The sequence below is a fragment of the Eutrigla gurnardus genome (assembly GCF_963514095.1).
Source record: "Eutrigla gurnardus genome assembly, chromosome: 5".
NCBI lineage: Eukaryota > Metazoa > Chordata > Actinopteri > Perciformes > Triglidae > Eutrigla > Eutrigla gurnardus.
In genome coordinates, this window is record NC_139919.1 from 24,655,269 (window position 1) to 24,671,791 (window position 16,523).

General features: G+C 39.2%; 1 protein-coding gene across 3 annotated transcripts in view; it reads left to right on the plus strand.

The window, feature by feature from the left end:
* frmpd3 (FERM and PDZ domain containing 3) overlaps positions 1-16,523 on the plus strand; it is a 67,520-nt gene that overhangs the window by 18,242 nt on the left and 32,755 nt on the right. The window contains exon 1 of one of the 3 annotated variants that reach the window (XM_084009039.1): positions 12,746-12,764. The exons of the other annotated variants lie outside the window; for them this stretch is intronic. The gene's annotated coding sequence lies outside the window, so the exon portion shown is untranslated. Of the gene's footprint in view, positions 1-12,745; positions 12,765-16,523 lie in introns of those variants that run through there. 3 annotated transcript variants of the gene reach the window in all.

The following is a 16,523-nucleotide window of genomic DNA, read 5'->3' on the forward strand; positions in this document are numbered from 1 at the left end:
ATTTCAACACATTCTCACCCCAACTAATACTATTATGACACTAGTATGACGCTCTACGTGGCCCATATAATCCATTATGGACATGTTAGGATGATGTATCAATGTAGTTGTTACATGCATGTCTTTCCAAATAGTGTCATTGACATTAACTAATGTCAACACTGATTTTTAATGTCACACGGGACACGAACAGAGGTCTAATAGATGAAAGTCCTGTGTTTGTTGGACCACCTACCCCTCCATTATATAGACTATCTCGTTATATACAGATACTAATGGGTGTCTCCCTGTGTCATAAGATGTGAGGGCTAATTTCCTGTGGTATTTGACACGTTGGGAGGGAGACAATGCAATACCACTTGATGAGAGTCATTTAACATGGACAAACTGAGCTAATCTTCCAATTAAACCACCGTTATTTTGCCTGGCTCTTAGCTTACAACACCGCTGCAGACAAGGTTTTAAAAGATATCCTACAGCTTTAAAACCTCGTCTTTTTCCTTCTCACTTCTACTAATTGTTAGGTTCTCTCAGTAGAAACCATTTCATTCCAAATGGAGAGCAGCTCTCTTTGAGTCATTATGTCCTCCCAGTGCGTCAGCATGTGAAGATCTCTTCAGTTATCAGTGAGGATACATCATCTCGTTGAACTGAGAACAATTTCCTGAAATGGAAAACGAATGCTTCTCTTTCTCATTACAGTGTTGCGACAGTCCTAGAATTATAACTCATTTACATAACTCTCTTCATCTATTTACTGCACTCCATATTATTTTATATGCCTCACAATAAAGATGACCAGGGAGAGAGAGAATGATTCTGCAATCTGATCTTTTTTGTTGGGATTTTAAAAAAAAACTTTTTTTATTGGCTCTTGATCGGAACTTGATCCAAAACTTCCTTTTTATATATTCTTTTGAGTTATATTACTTCACTTATTCATTTTTATATTATTGCTTTCGCTGCCCTCCCTCCTCTACACAGAAAATGGTCCTTAATGTGGTTATAGCAGAAAAGTCAGTCTGCATTGATCTATGAATGAATGGTAGATTCTTATACTGAATGAAAAAGTCTCTTTCAGTTCATGAAATCCCTGCAGCATCTGAAGCAGGACCCATACTTTGATAAATCCACAGGCTCTAAGAAGTGCTGCTTTCTGCTGAGAGTGCATCAACGCTACGTACAGCCATTCACTGTATTCAGTTTCATTAAATCACTTGACAAAGGACACTGCTGCCACAGTACTCAACCAGTACTTGATATCCTGCCAGTTTATGAAGGAGATGTGTGGTAACCAGGTAAATGGTAAATGGAGTTGCATTTATATAGCTAATTATAACGCTTTACATGTCAACACACACATTCTCTGAGGCAGAGGCTGCCACACAAAGCTGCCACCTGTCCATCAGGATCTAAATTAAGACATTCAAGCACACACACACACACACACACACACACACACACACACACACACACACACACACACACCAATGGCACAGCCTTCGGGAGCAATTTGGGGTTCAGTATCTTGCCAAAGGACCTTGAAAAGCGAAGCTTCGATCTTACGATTAGAGGACAACCCGTTCTACTCCTGAGCCACAGCTGCCGAGCTACGATGTTCCCCTACGGTGCCGTAGTCTCTCTGTCATCTATGAAAGCAGTGATGATCACCATACCTGCTGATTGATATTCACCTACGGTGGAGCCAAGGCGATGTTCCCCTGAAAGTTCAGCTCGACTTGATGCAAAGATACATACCGACCTGCCGTTCACATTAGCATAAAGTGAGCTTACCTGGCAAAAAACACCCAGCTTGCAGCTTGAATTGGCAGGTCAGAAAAATCGGAATTGGCCAGGGAAATCGCAATTGGTGCATCTCCAATTTCATACACGCACTGCAAAAAATAAAGCCCTTAAAAGCGTTACAACGATTGATCTCTGCGGTGATAAAATAAAATAAAAATCCATCCCCTGCTAGACTCCCTTAAGCACAAAGAAAACATACAAATCCTGCCCAATTTTATGACCCTTTTCTCCTTCCCAACGATTTTTGTTCAGTCTCTCATGGCTAAGACTAAGGACATGAAACAAACGCACTCTTCCACAGTGCCTCAGTTAATCATATTAGACAAGCCTATTATTGTGCAGTGATTTTCCTTTTCTGCATGAACAGCATTTGTTAAGCTTAAATATCATAGTAGTTACGTTGTCTATGTTGTCTATTGGCTCCCCTGTGTGCAGATATATAGAGTCTTTGAGCTTTAACTGAGCTCAATTTAAAGAAAAGAGAGAAGGTTTTTCTTAATGACACCCTAACAAACTCAGGACAGGTTCCAGTTCAGAACCTGTTCTAAAAGCTTCTCCTTGATTTATAAATCTCTATCTATAAACTCTATTCAACCAGAATTCCTTCCTTTCTGCGATTTAAAAGGTCATTAGACTGAGTTCCCTTGACCCTCTTTGTGTAATGGCTTTCTCTGGATGACTAGTAGGCTAGATGGCCTTGAGCTCTTCACTGGGCCAAACCTGTTATGATGCAATGCTTTTACCACTTTCCCTTGAGACTTGACTTTTAAAGAGTTCAAGGTCCCCTCGGAAGTATAAAGTATTAAGTATAGTTTAAGAACTACTCGAGTTTACACTGTAGTGTTGTACAGTATGTCAGTGGACTCATGTTCCCAGTGTCCCAGTTTCAATTTCGTTTTCAAATACATATTTCATACATACATAGGAGTATATTCAGGTACAGTAGATGGCTAGACCTCCAGGGGTTGATCAACAATCAAAGGGGGGTTCAGAAGGAAAACAAACTGGCTGATTCGTGACAGAGAGGAATAAATGCAAATAAAAATAAGACACAGGCATGTAAGCTCTCACTCTATGTTGCTGGCCTTTTGCTCTATACTTTGCAATTGACTTGCTGGCATCCCTGTTGCATCAGGACTCTTTGGGATACTTAGATATGTGTGGTCGAGAAGTGAGGCATAAAAAATGATGATTGTACTGCAGAGACATCACTTCAGGGTCTACCAGAACATTTCTCATAAAATATTTCTCTTTTCATTAAGGAAAAGGAATTATTAAACATAAAGCATATCTTGTTAAATATATCAATAAGAAAGGAGGGTAAGATGATAAACAGTAAGAATTACTAAGAATGTTTAGGTTTTTTGAAAACTATGTGGGCTGGACGAATTATCTGCAGCTCAATATCAGTCAAAGTTAACGACACTTTATTGTTAGCAATACTCAATGTGAGCAAATGAGTGAGAACCTCTATTTTGAAAATCAGGAACACAGGTTCAGCCAATTATTTACCGAAAGTGCTTTTTGATCGTTTTCCATTATGATTGCAAATCACAAGCAGCCCGGTGTTGCTGTCTTCTGCACTGCAGTGCTTTGTTGCAAAGCCACATCACATTACTGCATGAATAATAGTCATTTTCTCAGCACAGAGTAGCTATGTGCTGCTGGTGCGTGGGTGTATTTTGGGCACTGTTTGACATTATAAGAGAAAAGGGGAAAGTGCAGTAAAAGACATGATTAGTCACAGGTGTACCGGCTGATGACGTAAACTCCTTTTGCTGGTCATAGGGTATGTTCACGTAATGGTAAAGGACAGACTCTAGGGCTGTGATGAGTGGGCTGTGAAAGAAGAAGAACTATTACATATGCACTTACAAAACATCGCCTTTTGTGTTTCTAGTTTATTATTTCATGAAAAGTGTTCGTAAACATGAAGAATGACCATTCTCTTCTTTATACTGAAATGTTCAGTATGGAACAGCATCATAGTTTAATGTAACAGAACTGGACAAAAACTACATTTAGGGCCAAAGAAAAGCCAGAGCTTACAATTGATTTGTATTGAACCGTGATTGATAATTCTCTAAAATTAAACGATCATGTTGGCTTTCCAACATTAGCGCATTGAACAATTAACATGATCTCACTGTGAATAATGAGAAACAATGCAGCACACAGTGTATGTGAATGTTATTCAAGTTATAATGTTTCAGAAATGGATTCATTTGTTCACAGTGTTGTTTTGTTCAAGGGGGGGCAGCACTGTTTAATTGTGTGTCTGGTTTGATGACTCATTTTGTAAAATGGTACTATCCCATTAAGAAGTGCAATTTTACCATATTGTAGAAGTTTCCTCTATTTTATGTATTATAAGCTTTGAGATTTCCATTTTTTCAAGTATTTCCCAGGTGAAGGTTAAAGGAGAAATCGCTTGGCTTTCTCATTAAATAAATGCATGGACCATAGTGTGCACATTCCTTTTTTCTCAAGATTTAAAGGGGTACTCAAGCAATTTAGTATATCACTTCAATAACCGTGGAGGACTCACAAGAGACGGATTAAAATAAAACTCAAAATCAAAAGGTCGCTCCAAATACACTAGATCCTAAGTAAAAAAAAAAAGTATTATATATAAGTATTATTTAGTCACATTGGAAGCTGCTGTTTGTAAAAACAACATATGTGTTCTGTTTACATCAGAAGTTATTTCAGGCAGCATTAGGAAGTTTCATGACAAAATGTTGGCAAAGGTTACTTGTTTAGAATTAAAATGCAAGGAGGTTGAAATGGATTACGGGTGCAGTCTCACTAGACTGTTTTGTTCACAATTTCAAATATCTCTCTGTACACACAAACACTGATATGAGATCTGATATTTTCTTCCAGATCTACAATGCGAATAGCCAGAGCTTAAACCTTAAGCTTTTTTGCTGTGCTGTGTTTAGACACAAACAAGCACAAGACAAGCTCCGAATCCAAAGGCCTGCAGGGGACATGATCAAATAAATTATGAATTCATCCATACATCCTCACTCAAGCCTTACTTGTACTTCTTAAAATGAAATAAACAAGCTGTTTTGGGCTGTTCAGTGTTATGCATACACAACAAACATCCTGCTGATGAGCTGGTAGAAAAACAAGCACATGTATAACAGTCATTTGCTTCCCTGCATAAAACGGTTTATTTTGATCCTCTCACGTCGTTAGCTTGACAAAAACTGACTTCATAATGTTATTATGAAGATAGGTACGGTGATGGCTCAGCCCAAGCAAAATTAACTTGGCAATTTGGGTAGTTTGGGATAACAAAATACAACTAGATATCAGTTGCCCAAGACTGCAGTCAAATTTACCTTATCTATGAGATGTGCAAGGAATTAGAAATGTGTTCATCCAACAAATCCCCCAAAATCACCACCACCACCACCACAACCCCCTCTCTCACACACACACACAAGACTGGATTCTTATTCTGAGAACTACATTAATTATTTGCCCATCTTCCTATACAGTGTTCTCCTGTAGGCCCTCTTTTCCCTTTGTATTTATTAGGTAATGTTTGATTGGCCTTAGGTGTAAACATCAAGCTGAAAAGTAAATCATCATAATGAGCCTGGTAAATCTGTGCAAGAACTGGCCCACAGGCCCACGGAATCTGCATTATTCAAGTTATTCCCTGGTACAAGGTGTTTAAAGGGCTAATAGAGCACATGGTATGAGGAGATAATGCTCAAGTTGCTGTAATTGTCAGCTTATAAAGGAGGCAGCTGGGAGCACGAGTGGTGCTGGTGGAGTAAAATAAAGAGAAAAAGTACATAAGATACTGTCAAACCGTGGTAGCTGAAGGTAGTTTTTGATTTGACACTTGCGTTCCACCAGTAAATGGGATTTACATCCTGGGAGAGTGGGTGTTGCTTGAACAGTTTTTGACAGTATTTTGACATCGGGACGGTTGTGTCGATCACTGGCTAGCAGAACATCCAGAAACTACTTTCATAGATTTCAATGAAGGAACAAGTGAATAATAGTGCCATCATTTGTCCATTTATAAACCTCTTTATGTAAACTGTCATAAGCCTTTTAACAAGCTGAGTGAACAACAGAATTAAGAGGACATACATATACACACAGCAACCTATAATTAAATGGCATTCCTCTTAGAGGTTTTACATTTAAACTAACCTGACCAGGTCTTGCATCTCTTAGTGGCAACATTATTTGATTTTTTGCTCCGTTGGTTAGTTGGAGGTTGTAAACACAACACTGACAATTTATCACCTCAGCTTCAAAATGGGAGCAGCCATTTTGAGATGTCAATGTAGGGCAAACAAAGGTGTAAAGAATACCATTAATTACTGCTCTGTTGCATTTAGGTGGGCCGGGGCGCTGGTATAACGCATGCTGGCTCAATGGAAAGGCTGTGGCTTTAAACACAATGGTCCATGTTACCATAGTAGCCCAGAACAAACAAACCGAATATCAGGTCTAGAGAGGGCCTTTTCCATTTTTACATTACCTGAACACCACCGGAGTTCTAAGATATACTTAGAAAGGGAGGTGTGAGCGAAGGGGTATTTAATTAGCCGCAATCTGTAACCTCACCACTAGATGCCACTAAATCCTGCACCCTGCTCATTCAAGTTGCGACCTATAACCAAAACAATTTGCTTAAAAATGTTAAAATGGTCTGTAAAACTGAGGGATTGCAGAATCACGTAATCATTTATCATCGTGAGCAACACCTTTACATTATACACAATTTCATGTATTGTTAATATACAAATGTTAATGATAGTACAGCTGAAAGTTATTGTACAATTCTTCTTACAAATGTTATTCTTACAAAATCCATAGCCACCATCTGTCACTTATATATATATATATATATATATATATATATATATATATATATATATATATATATATATATATATGTATCAGCCTATCACAGTGCCTGATGATGTCTAATAATAGATAGCTGTATTTTGTCAGGAATGGTTACAACACCGTAACATTTTTATAATAAAATACATTTCAGTTTTATGTTCACGTCATTAGTGCTCCATTATTTTGCAGCAGTACTTTCCACTGGCTCATCCATAGAGTGCTGTTCTACCACATGCATATTCACAAATGAAGCCCACTCTCCGTCTCTCATCCTTCAATTTCCATAGACACTCATGGTGCCTGCAGACCCGACAACTGCTCATTCCCACAGTGAGCAAAAACTGTCTACAGAGAACAACCCATAGGGACTAACTATCTTAATTAGCAAGTATTCCTTTTTCCAAAGTGAGGCATGCCACAGCAGAGTACACAGTGAGAAGAGGCCAACCCGCAGCTTTCCATTAAAAGCTTAAGCGGGTTAGGAGCTAGCAAGAACATCTAACAGCGGGGCGATCAAAGACATTACACACAAACCAATGTGTACCGTATATTTGTGAGCACACACATACTGTACAGATGTGTGTGCACACAGTACAAATGTACAGGCTTGCATTAAACAGCTGGACCACTGAGATACCACTGTGTCTGGACACTTTAACAAGTTTATTATGGATAGCCAAATTCATAGCTTTCACTTTTTTTTACCATTAAAATACATCCAACAGTTCCATGGGCCAGAATCTAAGAAGAAGACAAAGTGGTGGTTATATAACCACAGAGCCTTTGAAGGCATCAGGATGTGTATTGACAATACAGGACCGTGGGCAATTACCGACCTTATCTTCCTGCCTGACAAACAGTCTGCTTCATTATGAGCTTTTAGCTGACACCTTACTTCAGCCTTCCCCATTGAATCATTACTGCTAATGCAGAAAATAAAAAGGCTAAGAGCTTTATGTATCTGAATTGTTTAACCATCATTTTCCACCTTGATAGTCATTTTAAAGCCTCCATTAGTGACTGGATGAAGTGAATGACAATCGAAGAAAGGACATTGGGGGATGCAGAGGAGGAGGAATATGTAATGCACTAACTTCTGAAGGAAAGCACGGAGGATGGTGGTTATTACTTAAATATAAGTGGGCTCTCCTCCAACCTAACTTTGTGAAAAGAAAACAATAATAAATATTACAGTTTTGGTGAATCATTGATTGATTGATGTATCGCTGTGAGTCAAGAAAAAAATCCAGAGCCACTAATGCGGCTAAGCCGGAATAATGCATTGCACAACTTGATAAAAGAAATAACCAAATTATATATTAAAACGTTGACTATACATGTTTAGGTTTAAGGGGGAAATGAAAATGAGGGTGCTTGTTTTTCTCCTCCGAGAGGCCCCTAATGGATGTTCAAATATCCTTAAGTCCTTTGTAGGTAAGTGCATTCTCCATTTTTAAATCTTCTTGTGTGGTGACCACCCATCTGGGATGTCTAGAGATTAGTGGCTTCTGTTTAAATAACTCAGTGGTAAGATGCAGACAAGGTTCAGATACACACGTTACTGAAACATATCCAGCAGGCAATGTGCTGTCCATGGTGCTGAAACATGTCTAGTAATATTCTGCCCATGGTGCTGAACCATCTACAGAAGTGTGCTGTCCGTGGTGCTGAAACATCTACAGTAGACAGTGTGCTGTCCATGGTGCTGAAACATCTACGGTAGTCAGCGTGCTGTCCGTGGGGCTGAAACATCTACAGCAGTGTGCTGTTCAATGTGCTGACATATCTCCAGCAACCAATGTGCTGTCCATGGTGCTGAAACATATCCACCAGTATGATAACCACAGTGCAGAAACATCTAAAGGATCCAATATGCTGAAATCATAAACTAGGCACTGCCTTTGGTGCAGCTGTTATAATGTGCATCTTCCGACGGGGATGCCCTCTGACAGGTTTTTTAAAATTATTATTATTATTTGTTATGTGCCTCTACGGTCTAATGACATCCAATGGCAAAACATTTCAGTACTCACTCAGCCGAAGGTTTTTTTTTTCTTTATTTTCCCCTTATGTTCCTCTTTTTGGTTAAAAAATTAGGTTCAGCCGATGGGCTAATGAGCTCTAATTACTGATGATGGCTAATTCTATCTGCCATGAGACATCTCATGATGTTACCATAGTAACACAGTGGGTGCCAGCCTTGTGGGTGTAATGTTGATATATGGATGTTGTGTACAATATGCTACCAATTAAATATGACAAAGCCACAAATGTCGAAAGATAACAGTACATGGCTTTGTTTTTTTCCTTTTGCCTAAACCGTAATAGACCTTTTTTGAGTGTAAAGGTTTTGTATTTCTGTACATAAAGTGAGCATCAGATGTGATCAGACTTTTAGGAGAGCACAGAGTCCAGACTGTCTTTGCCCTGGCCACAGATATAATCTCAGTGGAGAGGGGTGAAGGAGGAACAAGGCAGAGAAAAGGAGGTGCAGACAGATAGTGTTTGTACCAGACAAATATGAAGTCTTACACTGTCTGTTCGGGGGAATGGGGTAGCTGAAAGGCTAAAGAATGCATTGAAGGTTCTTCAGGAGAATAGACTGGAGGACATGGACAAAGGCTCAGGCTCTGTTTACTGAATATACAAGCCGGATGATGGATGGGTGGAAGAATCAACTTGAGGTGATTCAAATGGGGAAATAAATGGGTTGCAATTCAGAGGGAAATAAACTTAATTTACTTGATTGTAAGAAAGCTGGGTCAAATAGGGATGAGATGAAGATTCAGAAAGAGGAGGAATTATCTGTTACTTTCAGAATTCAACAGAGCAACAGAGCATTTTATTGCTTACCTCAAATAGTTGAATTGTTACAATTCAGAGAGTCAAATACGGACAACTCTCACAAACAAACGAGGACATTATGCTCATTTTCAGGTGTATACTTGTATTTCAGGTCAGTACAATGTTTACATGCTTAAAAGCACAAAAACGTTCCCCATTCTGGCTGAGATGCAACCGTTCTTCTCAGCCTTCTCTGCATGAAATGCTCTGCTTGACCTCTTGCCCCTCCATCTCGTCCAAATGTCTGCCCTGATTGATCAGCTAGCTCACTCTTGTTGATTTTGTAATGACTCTCATTCACTAATCAGTCATTCTGTTTTAGATGTTACAGAATCCGTTATGTGCATTACCTGTACAACATGAAGGGAAAGTCACAGTGTGACACAACTGTACAATTTTTGTAGCTACTGCATCTCAAATAGAAATACAAAAACCCATTTAATTTGAAATGCATCCATCCGTGAACTGTACCAAGTTACAGGAAGCTCCGTCGGTGTTATAGTGTTCAGGAATAGTGTTAAAAATCATTTCCGGCACCTTTCCTTCGAGGCATCTTCCTTTAAAAGTCCATACAAAGCAGAACACATAGTGGAAGGAAGGATATATTGTAAATAGAGTAATTACTTGTCATTCAAATCTGTATGCTTGGGTGATGGAGTGCCTGTTGTCAATAATGAACATATGTTCTATCAAAGTATAGCCTCCGGGAAATACAATATTGCAGATTTTCACCATGGGATGCTATTCATGATTCAATTGTAATGATTCACGTGAGGGGGTTAAAGTCATGATGATGATATTATAAAGAGTAAAGACTACTGACAAACAAAAAAAAAAGAAATGGGTATGTCATTCGTCCTTAAAAATTAATATGTTAGAAGTTCCTTATGATGCAATCAAGCTCAATACATTCCAACTAAGCGTCGCAGCTTAAGTTATAGTTCAGAAATCAAAAGTGTATCAGAATTTCAGACTTTTTCTTTTCAAATGTGACTACTGCAGGCAATCCTTTTGAAATGTGTGCAATTATAAGATGAATGGAGGTCTTTGAGCCCATTCAAGTATTTAAGTCCTTCGGTATTTAGAAAATTGTGATGAAATATTAAGTCGGGACATGTTTCAGTTATTATAGTCTCATTCTTTAACTAAATATCATATCATGAGACCTGCACTATATATCAGTTCATCGTGAGTTGACTTGTATGTCCAACAACATATAGATTATATATATTAGAAGATTTTCAAAAATTGATTTATCGTCAAATAATCTCCATCCTTTTTATCACAGCAGGAATGATCAGCCATGAGCCATTACAAAGAATCACCATAAAGAAATAAAAAATGACACCCTCAAAGGACAGCGTTATTGCCCAGCAGCAGCATCCACAACCGGAAAGGAGACTGGAGGAAGACAAACACAGTGCCGTCTAGCTTATTAGCTTACTCCTACATGAACAGACGTGCAGCAACATGAATGAACGCTGCCACACAGACCGTGAAAACGGAATACCAAAACTAAAATTGCATTGGCAAGTAACTGAACCTGTGAAATAATGATAACAGGAGTTAAAGATTACTATATGAAAAGAATGAGTCAATTCCAGCAACTGGGGTTGAAGGAAGCACTGGCAGCAATGTGGAGCAATGTTTTTATGAGTGGGCTGTTGTTTTGTTGCTCTTGTGCACACACGGGTCAAATCTACAAGCACACGGCTGACACAATACACATCGCTTTTGCATTATTCCACTTGTCTACTTGCCAACAAAGGCAGAGAAGAAGAAAACCGCTAAGTTAGTAAGCACGGATGTAAATAGACACAGGGTCCAAAATACTCTCCTGCTTTGAAAATGTTTTATGAGGGAGGAGATGTATTGAATTCTCTATATTTGTTAAGGATACCCACCATGGGTTTGGTGACCTGCACTTTGAAGGGTCTACAACATTGCCCCCTGGAAAACATAGTGATTAAGTGTTAATGCAGCATACGGGTTCATTAATATTGGACTGATGGAAGGAATGCACAATGTTTGACAGCAGGATACATGGGTTATTCCAGCGTCTGGCTTTTAATAGTTGCCCTGGTATGTTCTGTGGAGTCAGAGTCATCTGTGCAACAGTGAAAATAGGTGGCAAATGGAAAAAAAAAAGAAAAAGAAAGGTTGTTCGTTGAGTAGAAGAGGTTAATGACTGTAGTTACTGTTGCATTAAAATGTTATTGTATACTATGCCACAACGAATCTATAATGTTATGCATTGATCTGCTGACACCATCTGTGCCTGGAGTGTAAACATCTTTGTGAACATCTAAGGGGTAAAATATGCAGGTTGTGTTTTCTCCATGTCCTTTAATAATGTGTTTAATAGTGTTAATAGTGTTGGGAAAAAATATTTGAACTCATTTTTTTTAATTAGAGCAATCTGATAAAAACATAGAAGTAAGAGCCATCATTACAGAGTAGAGCAGCAGTTAGAATATTCTACATTTAGCCTCGTGAAATCTGCAGTTGTGACTGCTCCGAGTGCACATGTATAATTAGTTTATTAGTTTAATCATCCAAATAAATTAAAACATCCAAATCCAATCCTAATCAATCTGCAAAAGAGACTCCAGGTTGAGTCATTTACACTCTAGCTTCTAATAAGGTATGAAATTCTCGTACTGGGTTTTTTTTTTAGCTTAATTAAAAGAAATTTAAACAAGGTGAGATTTAAAATGCTGATATTACATCACCATGCGTGAGTATCAACAGAAGCAACAGAAACCTGCAAATCTGTATTTCAGTAAAACAGCTTTTATTATTACAGATTTCTATTCCTTTTTAAACTATTTCTACCTTGAACTGTGTGGTTCTGCTGTCCCGAATAACAATTTCAATCATGTTGAGCTTTACAAATGCATGGTTGCAATGAACAATGAACTGCTGCTAGATTTAAACATTTATACTACTATTCTGAATAGTATATAAATATCTCACAGTTTATTTTTTTCATCGGTATATTATTCTGGCCACATTCTAAATAAATTATTATTTTACATGTTTTCCTTTGAGACTGAGCATGGGCTATTCAGCATCTACACTGTGACAAGCGTTCAAGTCTTTTGTGCTTTTGTGTCTCTCAACAGGGACACGCACCGCCGACCAGACGCTCGTGTGTGAGTCTTTGTGGGCGACCGCTGCTTTTAAAAACAACAACCGCCTGTTCACCAATTCAGCATTCAGAGATCGTAAGTACTCTATTTTATCTTGCATTTTCTCAGTGGTTTTTATGGGCCTAAGATGTAACTGGCTCCTGAAGGATCCCCATGTAGATATCACACCGTGAGATCATTTATAACGTAGAAAAAGCTGAACCTAATTCAAAGCTATTTTAAACAGACCATGAATTGCGTGAAGAAAGATTTCAAACTCCCGTTTCCATTTCAGTTGGATCCAACAAAAGAAAATGAGGCCTAATTTCACAAGGATTAAATGTTAAATCCATTATCAATGTAAGCCATAGGCAGAAGCTATAGAGTTGTGCTGAAATGCCTTTTTCCCCCTCACTGGCTGATCATTATGCTTTAACAGACCATTGAAAAGACATGCATAATTATTCCCAGAGCCCTCTAACCTTCTCAGTCTCTCGTTTTTTTTTTCACAAGAAACATAATTCATATGCTGTTCGAGATTATGAACACTATTTTGTGGTAAAATACTTTTGTTATAATATTGCAGTGAAGTGTGTGTGTGTGTGTGTGTGTGTGTGTGTCCTGCAGTGTTTGCTCCCATCTGTAATTCTGCATTGATTCTATGCCAGCGAGCAGAAAGCTGATGCAGATCGGTGGGTTCTTTTTTACAGCCAGGTAGCCAATGGCTATTGCCGTGACAGGATGTGTGTGAGAGAGTGCAATAACGCAGCAGAGTAAATGAATGCAGTCAATACAATAATCAAACGTGCTGCAGTCATAAGCAATGACTTGGAAATGTACTACATGCAAATGAATATGCTGCTACAATTATTAAAGGGTTTTTCATTTTTTAGAATTTGATATTTCCAAGTATTGTTTCTTCATTATATTAATGCAGCAGCACAGTGTACACACATTCGCCAAAAAATAAGTACTCGCCAACAATTGGAAGCTTATCTTCATTAGCATACTCAAAACAACGTTCACAAACATCAAAAACATGTTGTTTATCCCCACAGCGGTTTTGGGATTATAATCAACTCAAAGGCGCACTTATTGTGTTGGAGAGGTGGCCACTTGTGTGTGTTACCCTCTCTGTGCTGAATGGTGCATGTATTTCATCACCTTGCTTTTCAACAAATTAATATGGGTCAGTGTCGGGGAAGACTGAAATGAAAAGGCCTGCTGTGCGTCTTCTCTTTCAGCTGAATGCGGTATCCTGCTGAGCTACAACACGTTTGGGAGATGTTAAGATTGTAAACCAACATTCACACTTCCAGTGTAACGCGCCTGGATGAATGTGTAAAAATGATGTTTCGTCTGTGCAGCCAAATAGAATATGCTTCCCACATAAACTGAAGTTTTCACAACAACACGGCGCAAGGGTCATGTAAAGAAGAAAGTTGCAAATATATATTGGTCTTAAAATGAGGTGGGGTCAGGCACATTGTTGGTGCACTGCTATAGGCAGCAGAAAGCGATTGTGCCAAAAACCAAGACATTTTTTTACAGTTGTTCTGCATATTTGCAGATAACGGCTATTGATATTACTACTAATATCATTAGTATTATACTGTGACGCATTAGGGTCCAGTTGTGACTGTGTAAGATTGTTTCCCACTGAGAACCAAAGGTTTCCAAAAGAAATAACATGTTTTTATCAAACACATTTTTTTATATTTGTTGCCATCAAAAAACAACATTTTTTTTTAACTGCAGAAAACTGCTTGCTGAATCTGCCTTTCAATAAAGGTGATGACACTCTTTGGTTTATTTATGCCCAAAACCCAGGTGTTGGACATGGCCTTAATGCACCATAGATGCACTATAGATTATTTAAATAGGGCCCTATGATAATGCAGCTATATGAGGTGATGTCACATAATATATATGTACTATATGCTGATGTTTAGCAGGTATAATGTTTACCATGATCACTATCTTAGTTTGACAGACACTTTTGTCCAAAGCAACTTACAATAAGTACATTTGTCAAAAGCTGAACATGGCAAGCTGTGGGTCATGCTATGCAGAGTCGAGGTGAAGTCTGAAACGGTGAGTTTTGAGCCTTTTCGGAAGATGTTTTGCCTGTATCTATCCAATAGTTGTTGAGCTATTTCAGCCTGGACCAAACAGACGGACCAAGAATCAAACACAATAGACTTTCTTCCTCGAGCTCCACAGCTGCATGTTGTTGCATCCCGGTAGTGCCACTCCTAAATATCTCAGCGCCGCTGGAGGCGAGAGGGCACCGCTCTTCGCTCTTCATTTCACAGAGATTTGAGCAAACTGTGCAGAGTGGAGGAGGCCACACAGCACCTGGTGTGTCGGGGATAGACGACACAGATGCAGCAAAAGAAAAAACGCATCTGTGATCTGCCTGGGGAAATATAAAGAGCTACTCACGCATACGGAAGGTGTTACTATCGAAGGAAGGGAGAGGGGGAGTTTGTCTTCCCCCTGCTGCTCTGTGTGTGTGATATGCATAAAATACTTTTGCTGGGTCTGTTGCCCGGCCTTTTATGATCTCCAAATGCATGCGAGCGAATGTGAAAAAGCTCAGACTGATAGATTAGGCGGTGACTGAGTCTGAAAGCACTGATAAGCCGCTGTTACATCATCAGAAACACTTAAGAGACACTAAACTGGAATTTATGACTTACCTTACACTCTGACAATGAATAAGCTGATAGTGATTCTGGGGTTGTGGGATTTGATGGAGAAAATACGGTCCGCACACTAGATTTAATTGAATAAAGTATATGGGAGTAGCGCGTGGAGTATTTCCGTCTTTTACATGGTTGCCCAGTCGCTACTATAAAACTTATAATAATGACTCATCAACATGAGCAGCTACCAGACACTAACTAGGACCCCGTAGAGCTATTGAACCATTTCAATCACCCAGAGGCCGGTTAGAGACCTGCTCAGAGGCTGTACACGTTTTCACCAAAGATAGATGTGCTTTCAAACAGACAGTGAAGCTGCCGTTTAACATTGAGTCACCATCTCAAACAGCAATCCTCAACTCTTAAAAAGGTTTCTTTTAATCTGTTGCTCCATTATTGATACGGGAGATAATCTGAATCAATGGCCGTATTGATCAAATTGATTAAATAACAGTCTGCCGTTTGACTTTTATACATCTCTCTATCTGACAAGCTAAGCTCCGATCAGGACCGCAACGCATGTCTCTGTTGTACCAGCTACAGTCAAGCCATCCAAAGCCAACAGTCAGTCAGAAAAAACCCATCAAAGGCCAGGCTCGATATCTTAGCGAGGAGCATTTACCGGTTAAAAACCAGCAGATTGATCCTCAACCTCAGGTGGATTCGTCTTATCTAGACAATGTGACCCTCGTCTCGCTTATTCACTGACCTCTCCCACACTCGACATTTATTCAAGCTTTCTTTAACTCCTCCACCTCTACTTCTCACTCCCTCAGTTTACTCTATACGGTAGATAAAACCTTCTCCTGCTCCTCGTGGTTAAATGCTCTGCGATGGTGAGCTTATACAGCACCATCAAACATCTCTGGCCCCTTTAGTGGAGAGGCTCTGAGGTCCGTCTCCGTCTGCTCAGATGGAGCGATGCCAGCTTCTTTGAGGGTGGTAGCACAGCTTGAGCTTGTGCCAACATGTTGATATCAACCACTGTGGCAAATATTGAAGTCGTCGCAAATCCCCGCTGGCAAACGTGTGAGGTTGCAATCAGTCGATCGCAGGTAGATTGAAAAGTTGATTTCTAATTCTGAAATCCTATTCTTGATTCTCAGTGGGATCTCCATGCTCAGTGATGCTGCTGACTGGTGTGTGT